Source organism: Odontomachus brunneus, unplaced genomic scaffold (assembly GCF_010583005.1).
Source record: "Odontomachus brunneus isolate Ranch 3 - 2012 unplaced genomic scaffold, Obru_v1 Obru_scaffold_002, whole genome shotgun sequence".
Taxonomy (NCBI): domain Eukaryota; kingdom Metazoa; phylum Arthropoda; class Insecta; order Hymenoptera; family Formicidae; genus Odontomachus; species Odontomachus brunneus.
In genome coordinates this window covers 1,449,085-1,464,896 of record NW_022639452.1, presented here as the reverse complement: position 1 = coordinate 1,464,896, position 15,812 = coordinate 1,449,085, and the positions used below count along the sequence as shown (strand labels likewise).

Genomic DNA, 15,812 nt, shown 5'->3' with positions numbered 1-15,812 from the left:
TCTCTCTCTCTCTCTCTCTCTCTCTCTCTCTCTCTCTCTCTCTCTCTCTCTCTTGAGACGATGAAACTACTAAATATTTACGCGAGACATCGGAGAAGCGGAAGAGGGTTGAGGCAATGAAAGGGAATTAGCACGAACGCGTCAACGATGAAAGAACGACGTGGTGAGAGATAGAGACATACAGAGAGAGAGAGAGAGAGAGAGAGAGAGAGAGAGAGAGACGCTGCTGTCTCCGTAAGCGATTCTATTGTTTACTTAGTACACGCACTCGGGCGATTCCGTCGCGCGACAATTGGCCATTACGAAGAAGTGGACCGAACGTCGCCTCTTCCTCCTCGGGGCGGCGGACAATTTGCCAGCCCAATCAAATTTATTGCCCTCGTCCGTTAGTCGTTAAGATCTTGATCACGAAATGCGCCCCAAGATCAATGACAAGATCGTTCGCGGTCCGACCGATATGAAATATCGACGTATAACAACAGCGAGTGAACGATTGTTCCCGACGACGACGACGCGCGTCAAAGGTCTTGGACGCGAATCCACATCCCAGCTGCTCGAATCGACTTCGAGAGCGATTGTATTCGAAGAGGACATGAGATATCGACGATCCCGAATTTCACTCACGAATATCGGGAAAGAAGAAAGATAAAATTAATTAAACTAAACTGTCTACAACCGGCCAGTGAGACTCACGTTCTAGGCTATTTCAAAAAGAGGAAAAAGAATTAAAATGAAAGGATATGAGAGAGAGAAAGAGATATTAACCTCTTCAGTAATGATTTAAAATAGTCTGCGCGACTCCTCTCAGGGCCATTTTTTTTTAATAAACATATCTAGAAATTTCTTTTCTCGTTATTGCTGTTTCCTGTGGAAAATTTTGAAAAATAGAATATGAAATATGGGTACTGATTTAGTAACTAATTTGTATTCTCTATGAATTAAAATGAATATGCAATGGTTGAAATAAATCAAAAGGAATTTAATATTTTACCGCGGAACTTCCGCGAGCGTATTATTCGAAGATTTAAGCAAGATTTCTATTAAGGAATTACGTGAGATGAAATTAATGTGTCGAGAAGCTGCTCTGCTAATGAAGCTTGACAAACGTTCTAGTCCGAGATTCGTGTTCTTATTAACGTTGAATATACAAAGGAAATTGGAAAAATGTAAACACGCAATATCCGTGAATATCCGGGCAAGAAGAAGCAATGTTAATTAAAATAAATAAAAACGGGCCGCGCATTAGATGAGATCTGAGCCGAGGAATTATGCGCGGTGAAATTAAAATATGTTGCAACGCGGGGTTGCAATTGCTCTGCTAATGAAGCTTGGCAAAGTCCCTGATTCGGATCCTCATCGATTATTGAACGTACACGGGAAATGGAGAAAACGCAAACGCGTAAATTATGGATAGGAAAAAACGTGCAGAAGAGAGAAAGTGAGAGAGCTATCCGTGGCGAGCGGAGAGGCGTCCAAACAGCACTCATAATTAGATATTAATGCGAAAAAAACAGGCAGCTCCTCGTTGCGCACTGTGAACGCGCTTCGCTTTCCCCGATCGCGAATTTATCGGCGTTATTATTTTCTCGCGACACACGACGATCGGCAGCAAGGAGGAGAGAAAGAGAAAGAGAGAGAGTGAGTACTTTTCACGGGTCGCGCGTTCCGCCAATTTCTCGCGAAAGCGCGAACGCTCGAGAGCACGAGAGCGCTCTCGAAACGCGATTGGAAGGGGGCAAAGTGGCCGCTCGAAATACAGATTGCAGCTCATTAGAAGTTAACAAGGGGATTACTGGCCGACGGGATGATAATAGGGTAATTATAGTCCGGACCAAGTGAATTGTTGCAGTTTCGATGAGAGGGAGTGTGGATCCTACGGGCAGTAATCAACGTGCCGTTGAGCCGCTAAGCCGAAGAGACACAGAGTACGAGCGCGAGTACAAGGGGAGTAAAGAAGTGTGAGATAAGAAGAGAGCGGAAAGAACAACCATGACTATTGGACGTTTCCTGCCTCAATGACCATTGTATTAATCATCCTAATAATACTTCACTTTCTCTCTCTGTTCTCCCACCTTTTCTCGCTCTCCTCGCTCAGCTCGTTTCTCTGCTGCAAGAAAAGGCGAAGTTTTTGATGACTGGCCAATGATACATTGTACCAAGTCATACGGAGGAAGAGGAAAAAGAGAAAAGACGAACCACGCGATCGCCATCACGTTGATTCGATCGACTTCTTCGCGAAAAATACTCGGCGCGCGTGATGAACGATTCTCAAACGCATCTTCCCACTTGGTCACTTCAGGTTGTCCACCCCTCTCAGAGCGTTATCCTCGTTTGTCGGTCGCGATAAACGGCAATCTACATCCTTTCCGGCCGGCGGTCACGCTACTTCGACGTGGTTTCGTCGCGCTCGAAAATAACGATGGCGACGACGATAACGACGACGACCGCAACTACTGGACACGTTGAAGGAATTTTTCCTGCCACGAGAGTGATCCTGAGAATTCGCTGTGTCGTCGTGGAGCTCCCGCGCGAAAGTATCTCGAGAAAGCATTTGCGAGTGTCGCGCCTCGGGAACGCGGGTAAATTGAACGATCACGCAACGATGCTGCAATTCAACGTCGCGAAATCTCGGTCGTTGCTGCAATTAGCGGCAATTAGGGACGGAATAGGAACGCTCGAGGGAGAGATTCGTGCAAACGCGCGCTGCTGTCCAAGAGGAACGGGTGTCGCCTCGCGACGTTATGCAACCTAACGTGCAATTGCGAGGCTAAGCTGGCAAGGACGCTCACGTCGTCGCTCGCCGTTCACCGTCTCTCGCATGCCATCGCCAGCGAGTCTGCCGTATCTCTTTTAAGGTCGTGCCCTCCCGTCGTGCCTTCCGAGAGGAGAATTTGCCGCGCACATTGTCACGCACGGAGAAAAAGGAGAACTTGTACCTGGCTATCACAGAAAACGACTTTCTCGTTCGAACGCGCTTCTACGCACGACTTCGAAAGCCACGTGCCCAAGCACGGAGACGAGGACATCGTCGTTTTTTCGCAACCTTCGGGCCCCCCGGGGTTCTCGCCCGTCGAGGATCGTCCTTGAGGTGGCTCATTTTCCGACAGGCGTCCATCACTCGGGTGTTATTAGAATACCAGCACGACGTGTCTCGCAGCTGCTTCTGGATATTAATCGATGATATCACTCGTCGGTTGACGGATCCATCATCTGGTGTTTCTCGCCACCCACTCGCGAGGTATCCTTGAGAGGAAGTTCGGCGTTTCCATGTTTCTGCGATCTATCCTTAGATCGAAGAGAGCGCGTTACCTCGGGAAAGGTAGTCGCCGGCTCAATTTTCCGATCGGGACTCGATGGAACCGCACTTTAACGTTCGCGCCAAGGTAGGCGCACGGATCGATTTATTCGGCGATTTACCGACGGCGCATGCACGCACACACTCTTCTCGCCAACGATCGCTGCTGTGCACCACGCCGTGGAGCACGCTCCGTTGCAGTCGGCCGACCTCGTGGTGATTTTCTCGGTGGGATTCTCTTGTCGCCGTGTTCGAAAGTCGACGGCGGCGCTTTCACGCGACACGATTTCCCGCCGATTTTCCTGCCGTCGCGCGAGATTCGCGAAAAGCGACCGATCCGTCGACGTGTTGCACGCGTATAACGTTCCGTCAGAGTTGCGAGCGCAACCGATGTGGCATTACTGGCGGGTACACATGAAGCGCGACCCTCCTGATCCGTTCCATGGCGAGCAAACAGCTGCCTCGTCTGTCCCCTCCAACGAGAACGATCGCCACGCTGCGTTGTTCCGGTCAGAGAGAGAGAGAGAGAGAGAGAGAGAGAGAGAGAGAGAGAGAAACGGCAAGAACGAGAGAATGAGAGGGATCGCTCAGGTCTTTTGGCAGCGACTTGCCTCACAGAAGCCAACTCGTCTACCACCTCTCCAACTGGGTTAGATAAATGGACAGTCGACGTGACCAAGAGAGCCGCCGGATTAGCGATATTTCCAGAGTCGAAATTTCAGCCCAACTTTGTATCTGAACTTTTCAACATTTGTATATGAAGGATCAGTGTACGTGTAATACCTTTCGAGACTGAAATCCTACTTGGCGCCTCTAAATGGCAGAAAACGCACAAAAACGCCAGTTGTAAATCCTAAAGAGGACTTCTCGGCAAAGCTGGTAGGTTAAATGAAATCAAAAAAGGTTAATATAGATTTCAAAGTATCAAAATAGATGTTGAATGGTATATTGAAGTCGAAAGTAGGATTAAGGTTTCAACTCGGGTATCGGCTGTTTATCCCGAATCGAAATTTTCGTCCCACTTTAGATCAGAACTTTCTAACATCTGTATATTCTGAGGATCAGCGTACACGTAATACCTTTCGCAACTGAAATCCTACTTTCAGCGCCCCTAAATGGCAGAAAACGCACAAAAACGTCGGTTATAGATCCTGAAGAGGACTTCTCGGTAAAGCTAGGTTATATGGAGCCAAAAGAGGTTAATGTAGGCTTGAAAGTATCAAAATAGATGTTGAATGGAATATTGAGGTCGAAAGTAGGATCAAGATTTCAACCAACTTGGTTATCCCGAGTCGTAATTTTCGCCCTACTTTGGACATGAACTTTCTAACATCTGTACATTCTGAGGATCAGTGTACATGTAACATCTTTCGAAACTGAAATCCTACTTGGCGCTTCTAAATGGCTGGAGATGCACAAGAACGCCACTTGTGGATTCAAAAAAGGATTTCTCAGCAAAGTTAGTAAATTAAGTAGAATCAAAAGAGGTTGATGTAAGCTTCAGAGTATTAGAATAGGCGTTAACACTTTGTCGCATAAGTGTTTCTGTTAAACATATTTTGTTAAAAAAGCAGAGAAAAGTTACATATTTATGTATACACATACAGAGAATCTTAGGAACGTAACGATACCAAATATGTCGTACAAAGCAATTACGAAATACGTGGAGATATAGAAAAATTGCGAGGAAACAGATGTAGCGTAATATGGGACACTGTGCAACGAGGGGTTAAATAAAGTATTGAGGACGAAGGATCAAAATTACGATTTGTCTGTGCCCGCATGAGCGAAGTTGTACGCGTGAGCGAGCGAGCAAGCGAGCATCGAGTCCACTGGTGAAATTATATAATTATCGCGACGCGAATTATATCGGGTTGATTCCCGACGAACGCTCGACGCAATTCATCGTCACGCGCGTAATTCGCTCGATGGACATTGGACGAGTCATTTGTTCGAATGAGGATGACCGCTGATTTTGTTGCTCCAATCAATTTCGCTTCTTTCCGATGCGCAAGCCGTAAAAACACGATCGATCAACATCGAACATTTGATTCTCGTAATTCTCCAAGCGCGCGCGCTAGCGTCAACGTCAATACCGTTTTTCCAGTGTTGATTGTTGGTTTTTCCGAATTTTTCGACTCGATTCCGATTGTCTCTTGATTAATACAGAGGAGAAAGGTCCGAAATAGATCGATCGAACACGCATTATATGGCGCGTGTGGATTTTGGCAATGCTTTACGTGCGTGGCTCCTTCCGTTCTAATTTGACGCGATATTGCTTCATGTTTGGCCAGGTTGACGTCAACGTTTAATTAGAGCGATGAAATTATGTCTGGTGTGTATACTTCGGCTTCTACGCGTTAAATTCTTCTGGCGCAATTTATCGACGTACACTTGAGCCGCGTGTAGGAGAACTTATTGCCGGCTTTCCAAAGTGCACACACACACACACACACACACACACACACACTCACACACGCGCGCGCACATACATAAGCATATAAGGGCGTTGATACATTCAAGTATGTCGGCATGTTCGATCGGGCGAATATCTCATCAAAATTACGACTACGTTCTACGCCGATAACGTAAACGGGACATACACTCACGATAATGACATTAATTATCGCTAAGTAGTTCCAATTTGTCCGAGTATCGCTGAATAATTCGGCGCCTCAATCGACGCACAATACGAACAACCCCAATACGACTGCGACGTCTGTTCAACGGCATCCTCGCCGAAATTTTCCCAGTTCCTAGCAGAGCGAGTCGAACCCGGATTCTCATCACGTTCGTGTGCGCGCGCTCGCTCGCTCGTTCGCGAGCATCCCTTTTCCGTTCGAACCGCATCATCCACCTCCTGTCTTGCGTAATTAAACAGGCAGCCGGATAACGCCTCTACCATCAACTATCACTCCGGAGAGAGTCCTGACGCGCGACCTCAGATTACACGATGGAATCGTGACAGATCGGGCGATACCGACGCACTGGAACTCTATAACAGAGGAGACCACGTCGCTTGAGTTAGACGTAATTTCAAAGATACGCCGTTTTCCCGACGCACATAAAAGTGACATTAAACGTGCACGACCCCATTAGAGACTTCGTCCCTTTCGTTCCTCCCCATCTCGCCATCTCACTCTCTCTCTCTTTCCCTGTCTCTTTCTCTCTCTTTTTCTTTCTTTCCTTTTTTTACTGCCCGATGACGTCGTTTCGTTTTTTTACTGCATTTATTAGCCATATACAGATAAGAAAGGCGGCCGTTTGCATCTTCATGCGGAACTGGCCTCCTGACATTCCACACGCGTCGTCACTTTTCTTGTTTATGCCAGCAAGGATGGTCATAATCCGTGAAGAGGAACGTTTCGAGAGAAAGATCACTCGGGATCATCTCTGCGTGCGTGTGCGCGCGCGCGCGCGTTGTGTGTGCGAAAGGTTGTATTGTTTATTGCGCGAAGTGCTCTCTGGTGCCATCGGAAATGCGACCTCCGTTAGGGACGGCAGGTACATCGTCATCGTCAGGTACATATCTATTAGGTCTCACATTCCCAGTAGGCCACAAGCGCGTCGAACGTTCCTTTGAATGATCGTCAGCCCTCAACCCACCGGAAAGGCCATCTGCCCGAGAGCCAGTTGGGATAGCTGCTAAAGCCGCTTCGTTAACGCTGCGCTCCGCGATTACACAAGGCCCTATTAACGCTTTCTAATCCTAATTCCAGGATTCGACGTTTGCCAGTGTTCGCAAGGTGACAACTGTGTAGCGAAAGTTATTATAGAATGTTGTAACTCAGAAATATAAATCGACTTTCTGCGTTAATCGACTAACCTTTCAGTCTGTATGTGATATTTATACTTCAGAAACAGTGAAATATGCTATTAGAAAATTTGTTGCATTTCCAGCGAAATTCGTTTCTCAGCAGATTAAATCTTACTGACTGTCTGTTCCTGCACTGATACGGTAAAATTGAAAAGAATTTATATGAAAAAGAAAAGGACTAAAATAATTTCTCCGTAAAAATGCTCTCTAAATTGCTTCGAGTAAAATCCCACTGGAAAAATGAAGTGACAGCCGAGTCGTTCCAAGTCGAGTGACTCTTTCCATTCATTGAATTCTTCTACTCTGGATTATTGAATAATACTTCTTTTCGAAAAAGACATTGTGACTTCGCGATTTCGCTGTCGCCTCGAGTGAATTGTTACTCGATTTCAGTGAGATTTCACTCTCAGAAATTTAGAGAGTGCTTCCTCCGTAAGGTTTGGAACGGACTCGGAAGACGTCGATGACGCCGTGTGTATCCAGCGTCGTAAATTTGAACGCCAGTGTTTCGATGATATTTTTAGCTTCTCTCCTCTAGGTGAAAAGAGAGAATGTTTATATCGAAACGGTCGCAGTTGTAATTAAGCCTATATATTTGCGCCCGGCGTGTAATTAGCGTGCCGGTCCGCAGACAACGGGGCGACCTTCGTGTCGAGTGGAGAAACGCCGAAAAGTTCATCGCGGAGATCGCGAAACGGAACTTCTCGTGGAAGTTGTGCCATTGTTCCGTGAGGAGATTTAATTTCTACCGCCGCGTTGGATGCGATAACAATGCTTCGGTGCGTTCGCATGAAAGGGATCGTAACGAGACGAACCACGAAACACTTTTATTCCGTTCACCACTTAGATGTAAGATGCGGAAGAGTCGCGCAACCTCTGAGATATCGCGATCCTCATTACGCTTCAGAAGAAATAAGCCAACTTTCCTGATTCTTTCCCTTTTGCTTTCTCATACATCGTCTCGACGATGTCACGTAGCCACGCTCATCGACCTGTAACGTTCACCTTGCTGTGATCGCTCATGTTTATTTCATGAAGATAACGTGGCGAAAAACGTGCTGGAGAAGATTGTTTTACCGGAAACGTTCGATTTACGATAATTCGCGGCTCGAGAAATTCTCTCCGCGCTATTACAATCGCACGCTGGCGCATCACGATACCGTTAACGTATCGTATGCGGGATTCGCTCGCATTTACGAGAAAGAGAGACAGAGAGAGAGAGAGAGAGTGCTCGCAGAGTAAAGTTTATTTATACTCTGGGGTTAAAATAATCTTTGAGAGTTTGTAGAAAAGTTCAAGATAAGACGCCAAAGAACTCGACTGCACGAGAGAGGAAACTGTCAGCTAACGGAAATTTCTTCAAAGCGATAAAGTCTACGGCAGCCATATGCACGGGGAGAATTTTACGATAAAAGTTACTGGATAAAGTAGTTACTGGATAAGATAGTTACTGGATTTGTAACCGAGGAACAGAGATCGATATTCTGCAGTAATTGACTTTTCTCTCCTATTTATATGCCAGGAATTGAATTTCTGAAATTTCATTCATATTTCTTACCAGAGATTTGGTTGGTCGACCGACCAAACTGTTCTTTTCCGTAAGAAATCAAGGGAAGCACTTGATCGTACGTAGAAACAGAGGGAGAAATCGTGATGATACACAGATGCACAAGGGACTACGTGCGCGCACATTTATCGCCAATGAAGAAGGTCCACGCGAAAGGGGGGGAGTATAAAATGCCCCGTAAAATCCGTCGTGAGGGAGTATTAATGAAAAATTCATCGGTTCGTAAAACATAACGGTCGACTGCAGACGTTTGTTAGGGTACGTTCACGGAGCTCGCTGTCAGCGCTATTTAGCGCTATAGACTGTTCGCGGAGCTACAAGATAGCGCTAACAAACGCTACTATGACGTCACTAGTGGTAGCGTTCTACGTCATAACTGCGCGCTACCAACGCTAATTCTTCCGAGGTAGTGCATTGGCAGCGTTAGCGTTCGGTGAGCGAACACTGTCAGTAACATAAATAGTATTAATATGGCGGTCAGATCATTATATACGTAATATCTTAAGCAGTTTACAGATGTAAAAAATAACAACAGCAACAACAGCAACAAACTATGTGGAAATTACTCTGCACGATGCAGAAAGTGGAGAGAAATTTCGTATAACATTGTCACGAGTTGATGCTCTCAAAGCACAAAACGGCAAGTTGTCGTTATGTTATTGTCGTCAAACTTTTTTTATTTGATCACTTCGGTTAATTTGGAATGAATCTGTTAACCATTTTACCTATTATCTGTAATAATGCTGTTTTCAAATTTAAAGTGTCTGCTCTTTACCTTATATTTGCATTCATTTTCTTCTCTTTCTGCTTCACTAAAATGTTACAATTACTTATAGATATGGCTTTTGCAACAAGTTTTGTTAAACGTTGCACAAAAATACACGAGCACTGTTGCATGTTTTGCAACAGTGAGAATCTTATTAATATTTATGGTCCTATTTATATATCAATTGTTTAATATATATATAAAACAATATGAAAATTGACTTGGTTATTTTAGATGCATCTGAGCATACATTCTCATCTGACCTAGTTGTTCCTCAAATAGTACTTATATAGAACAAATAATTTCCATTTCTTCATCGCTTTCAGATGAGGACGAAGTCTCTATTAATTCACGCACTATACATGCCACAGCTGTTAATATATTTTTTTCTGTTTCCTTCTACTTGCGCCATTTCGTTTAACTTGCTCAAATTACAGTAATCACTACTCTAGGTAAGTACATGCTTTCTCTTTAATTTCAGTTGCTAAGTAATTATAGTGCAGCGCTACTTCTGTTCATGGAGCTCACTATCGCGCTATTGGCTCCACGAACACTCTAGTAGCGTTTGCATTGGTAGCGCGATAGCGAGCTCCGTGAACGCATCCTTAGGCGCGCGACTCGCGTCCGGGCTTAATGCGCCATCACAGTCCCATTCGCCGGTAATCCAGTCCGTTTCTGCGCGCTTCACTTCTGTCAGCGTCAATTGCGCGAAATTTCAGGTTGGGAACTTCATTTCACTTCCGAGAACTCGCCCTCCGAGTTGCCGCGGAAGAATCTCCATTTCGGGCGCGAGACTTCGGGCTTCTTTGGCGGGACAGAGCGCTCTCTCGCTTGAAATTCATACGCGCGCCTCCCTCTCGCGCGTCGTGCATCTTTTACACGATCCTGCTACATCGTCACGGCGCGAGTTTGGCATGAGCGCGCGAACGCCCCTGCCTATTCTCTCGTCCGTTAATTATCCGGGCGCCGACACGCTCACACAGAAGGTGCGAGAGGGAAAGGGGAGAAAGTTCGTTGTTGTTGTTGTTGTTGTTGTTGTTTGCTCATCTTCCTTATCGAAAGCGCGTTAAAGTCGGCCGGCGCCTTCCGGCCAACTTCTCGATCCATTATTCCATAAAGAGATTCAAGACACATGTATTTTTCGGGAAAAAAGGAGGAACGGTCGCGCTCGTTTCCTCGGTCTTTCCACTTGAGCAGGAGTCCAAAGAGAATTCGCGCGCGTGAGCGACCCGAAATTGAAAACTCTCCGCTGCTTCGCCGGTGGGAACGAAAATGAAATTTCTTTAATCGTCAAAGCGCATCAATTAGTTAATGCTGTTAGTGCGGCATGTCCCGTGACGCAGAATGTTAACGTAAATAAATACATCACATAAATACACCAAATTCGCGCTTGTATTTTGCATAAACGCACGCGATGCATTGCGCGCGCAAATATTTAGCGTTTTAATTGTCGGCTCCCAAATATTTACATACAGATCCGTCTACGTAACGCGTCGATTATTACTATTACATAATATTGTGTACTCCGCACCCCCGCGCGTGTAGGACAAATCCAAAGATACCGTTAGTCTCGCAATTAATCTGACCAATTAGTCGGGCGGAATTAATTAGTCAAGCGGACGGACTAAAATTCGCGTATTTTCTTTTCCGTGTAACGCAAGCGCAACGTCTCGTTGCCGACGAGTCTGTGATTCAGGAGGACACGACGCGGCTTAGATCTATATTAATAGGCGTCATTTAAAACTCCCTTCAAACGAGATACTCAGATTTGGATCGAGAGGTAGACGAGAGTTTTTTAAAAAAAGAGGGAAGAGGCGTTGCTTGATTCCTTGAACGACTGCGAAGAATCTCAATGCTTAACTGCGAATGTGTTGTATTGCAGTAAATGTAACGTTAGATCTTTTGTATAATTTTTAGCGTTTTGATTTAAGTGAGTAAACTCCTTAAAGGCCGCGCGCGCTCGACCGCGGCGTCACGACGACGGCGTCTGGAGAATCGCTCATCCAGACACATAATCGATCCGAGATGAAGCGTATTGTCCGTCGGCAATGAGACGTAACGGTACATGTTACACGTCCGCGTGATATTAGATGGAAAATATGACGGTATGGCGTGCATGAGAGAGAGAGAGAGAGAGAGAGAGAGAGAGAGAGAGAGAGAATGAGAGAGAGAATGAGAAAGAGAGGAAGAACGTAACGCGGCATGCTGCGGTGATGCGAAACGGATGCACTCTCCGCGGAATCTATTCCGACTGACATTGAGATATATATGTATATGGAGGTATATATGTATATATATATATATACTGTCAGGAAATTGGAAGTGCGCGGAAGGATGCGCGGGATGCATTAAAAAGTCATGTATAGGCTATGCGTCCGAAGAGGTGAGAAGCGGTCGGCGGAATTCGCAAATTCGCCAACTCTCTCGCGGAAATAAGGAATGATCCAGAAAGGAATTTTTCGCGGGTATAGACTAGAGAAAATTTTCATCGGCGTGAACTGAAGAATTCTACGATCTACTTTCGGCATTATTGAAATATAGGCGAGAGAGAGAGAGAGAGAGAGAGAGAGAGAGAGAGAGAGAGAGAGAGAGGGAGAGAGAATCTGAATTGCAACGGTGAATTAGATGCATAATAAGCCGTATTCGACGCAGCGCTCAAGATAAAGCAATCTGTTTAGGGCTGCGGTGAAATCCGTTTAAAGCAACGGCTGAAGCAATTTCCTGCATTTGCATCACCGATGATTTGTAGAATCGATGGGCTATATTAATTATTTGACATAATTGATAACTGTTGCAACAGAGAGAAGAGAAGAGGCGACTGCACGCGGATTCGATTAATCGATCATTCACGGGGGATGAATTTTCTATTCGCGAATTGCCGTAAACGTGATTGATCGTCTATAAATGTTGTGCGAGACATGCATTATATTTAGATAAATTAAATCTCTCTTTCTCTCTTTCTCTTCCTCTCTTTCTTTCTCTGTCTTCTCTTTTCTTTACGGACTGAAAGAGGTGAACGTCCCAGCGTTCGAGTAATTAAATAATTAATGAATTCCTCGGGAGTACGACGACGTCATCGACATTCTTTAGAGCTCTAATGGACCTCGAAAAGCCACGACACTCCGTGCCCGCGAGTTTCGGATTCCCCGGGGAGTTTTCAGTCCAGATATGTAAATTTCCGCGATCGTTCCGCCCGACCCCCGTCGCCAAGCGGGATCGTTATTTCTGCGCGCACGCTGAAGAATGGCGTGACTCGATTCCTCCTCGGGATGCGACGAAAGTTTCAGGAAATGCAGCGCGAAAGTGCTATTCCTCCCTCTTATCAACTGCACTCTCGATACGTTCTCGATGTTGCTCGAGCAAACATCTGGTATTTACAGACATTCGTTGCGACACGTCGAATTCTGTTCGCGAAACGAAATGCAACTCTCACGGAAGCGCACGGAAGCGCACGGAAGCGTTCCTCGATACGTAACTCGATCGAGGAAGAGAGACGATTTCACGCGAGCGAAGGCGCTTTCTTTGACGAAAAACGCATCGTACGACCACGTACGCAGCTGTCGCGCTTGTATCCGTCGAATTTTCCGTCTCGAGGCGAAAGAGCGCCCAGCAGCCGGGGCAGAAGTAATTCCCAACGGGCTATGGACGCAATTATGAACGCAGCTACGACACGACGAGAGGTTGCGCTCGTAAAGCAGCCCGGGTGAATATCGCGCATAACTGCACGTACGCAAATACAACGAGTGAATCCCCCCGAGAAAAAAAAAAGAAGAAAAACTTCTCACTGCGATTACACCGCGTTCCTGCGCGACGGCGTCGTGCATCATAATTACATCCGTCGCGGCCAACTTCATCGCCACGCGACGCGGAATAACGAAGTACACAGAAAGAAATGATATTCTCGTTTGAAAAATATCTTTATCTCGGACATGTTGATCTTCAAACAAGATCGTGAAGTATATTCGCGCAGGTAACTCATCCTCGTTTAACGCTACGTAATCACAAGGTTCAACGTGTCGAAAATGAAGATATATTTCCCAAACAAGAATGTTCTTTCTTTCCGCGTAGACGTCCCGCGGACGCTTCGCGATTAATTCGACGTAGAACGCGCAATTTGTCGGGGTTACACCATTTTCCATATTTTCCGTATTTTTGTCGCGACCAAGACTGCATTTCGACGAAATGGCGATAATAACGAGCGACGAGACGGGGCGGGAGATTGCGAGGACAGCGTCGATTTTCTATCGCGTTTGCGCCAAACGAATAATAACATTCCCGCTTTAATCAACGAGGGACTTTCCGCCGCGGCTCCGAAGAAAGTAAATGTATTTTCAGCGCCACGTGCCGACACAGGGGAGGACATCTGACAATTGTTAATAAAACGTGAACGCGAGCGCCGATAAGGGCGAGACCGACGGAGGGAGGGGAGTGGAAGACAAAGGCAGCGGTCGTACAGCTCTCCGCGTGTCGTACAGTTGAAATGCTCATTTTTCACATATCGTGCGCCGCGGAGATTCCGTTATTTCAATCATGCCGACCGCACAGTGCATAAAACGTGATTTTCCTATATAAATCGCAGCAGTATTAAAAGTGCCGGCGGTTACTTTCGGAGCGACTTGCGGCGTACTGAGAGAAATTATTTTACACGGAGAAAAATAATTTGGCTCTTTTAGCAAAATTGTCGTTGATACTGCATATTCGTAGTGACAGTAAAAAAATTTAGTTGACGCAACTAATTTTACAAATTATTCGTTATCAGAATAGAAGTATTTTCGTTGCCAGGATAAAAAAATATGTTGAGTGTATTTGTCCTAAGAATCACGTTAATTTGCTATCGATGCAAAATAATGTATCCTTAGCAAATTTATTTGCTATCGGAGCAAACTTCAACTGCTTATATAAATCCATCATGGTTCTTACGCAAAATAATTTATAAATTCAGCAAATTATATCCAGCAAATAGTGATTAGTACTCTTAGCAAATCTTTTTGTTGTCCATATAATAACAAAAAGATTTTGCTAGACTAGCAGAAAATTTGCTGGATCAGCAAATTATTTTTCTCCGTGTAGAAAATTAACAAATAGATATTTCTGATCAAAATACTGATGAATTTTTTTATCCGATTAGGAACATGGATGAGAAATGTCGGTTAATAATTTTTTGATCGGCTTATCTGGTGAAATGATCGGAAAATGTCCGATAAAATTTATTCGGATATCTTGATTGAATATAAAAATTGATCGGAATTTGATCGGAAGTAAGGTAAACGTCCCAGTGGTCGAACATGTCCCAATAATTGATATATTGGTTTTGTATTTTTCTTTGTTGAAATGCTTTTCAATATATAAAACAATATAATAAATGAAAAGAAATATTTAGTTACTTTGTGATTTTGTTTCATTTATTGATAAGCATCTTAACAAACACAAGTATATTATTAGTAATTCAATTATCGGTACACGTTCAATCACTAGGACGTTTACCTTATCCGTTTGTTAATTTTTTGTCGGGTAACTTCTCTCAGTGCAGAAGAGATCCCGTCGAGATCGTTGCGCATGCACATATTTAGCGGAACACTAATTAATTATTTCGAGCGATACTTCACGTCCATGCAGTGTAGTTTCGACAAGTTGCGATCGGTCCTCCCTCATCTTTTTCCGAACCTCCTAAAAGTTGATGCATGTGGAGTTTTTCCTTTTTGTTTGTCGGAAAAACGTGAGGGCCGCCTTTCGCGGTGATTTACGCTGCGCTCCCGCCCGATGAGATTTAGTTTCGTGCTGAGCGGCGTGGAAAAACGCCATGTCAAACATCGTGCGCGAAAAGAGTGTATTCGAATATATCCGTGAATATAAACCGCACTGTGATGTTTGCATTTTTTCCCACGTTGCCTTCGTTCGTATCCTACATAGATACCGTATGTGTCTGATAACGCCACGTTATTTAGTTGAAATAATAAAAGGACGAGCCCCGAGGGAATAGAAAGAAGGATAGAAAAATGTCACAATTAGATTAAGTAATTACATTATATATTTTTCTAAAGTGAAAGATAGCGGAGAGAAGCGCGGGGAAATGCATTATGAAGATAAGATCCAGGGTCGAGTTAAGCTAACTCAACTCAATTTCTGGGTTGTATATATGGTGAACTAATTATCTCGATTCTTTTGACATAATTTTGGTGTTTCTGCAATCTGTTTATTTGTTTGAAACGAGCTTCAGCAAAGTTGTTTAATCACGATATCGATTTGATTAACCCGAAAAGCGACGGTAACCAAATGAGTTGTCAAATATAGCAACGAGTGAGAAATTTAACTTCTCTCTCTCTCTCTCTCTCTCTCTCTCTCTCTCTCTCTCTCTCTCTCTCTCTCT

General features: G+C 44.7%; 1 protein-coding gene across 6 annotated transcripts in view; it reads right to left on the bottom strand.

Annotated features, from left to right (window-relative positions):
* LOC116841322 overlaps window positions 1–15,812 on the bottom strand; it is a 139,416-nt gene that overhangs the window by 19,161 nt on the left and 104,443 nt on the right. The window contains exon 1 of one of the 6 annotated variants that reach the window (XM_032809120.1): window positions 2,937–6,680. The exons of the other annotated variants lie outside the window; for them this stretch is intronic. The gene's annotated coding sequence lies outside the window, so the exon portion shown is untranslated. Of the gene's footprint in view, window positions 1–2,936; window positions 6,681–15,812 lie in introns of those variants that run through there. 6 annotated transcript variants of the gene reach the window in all.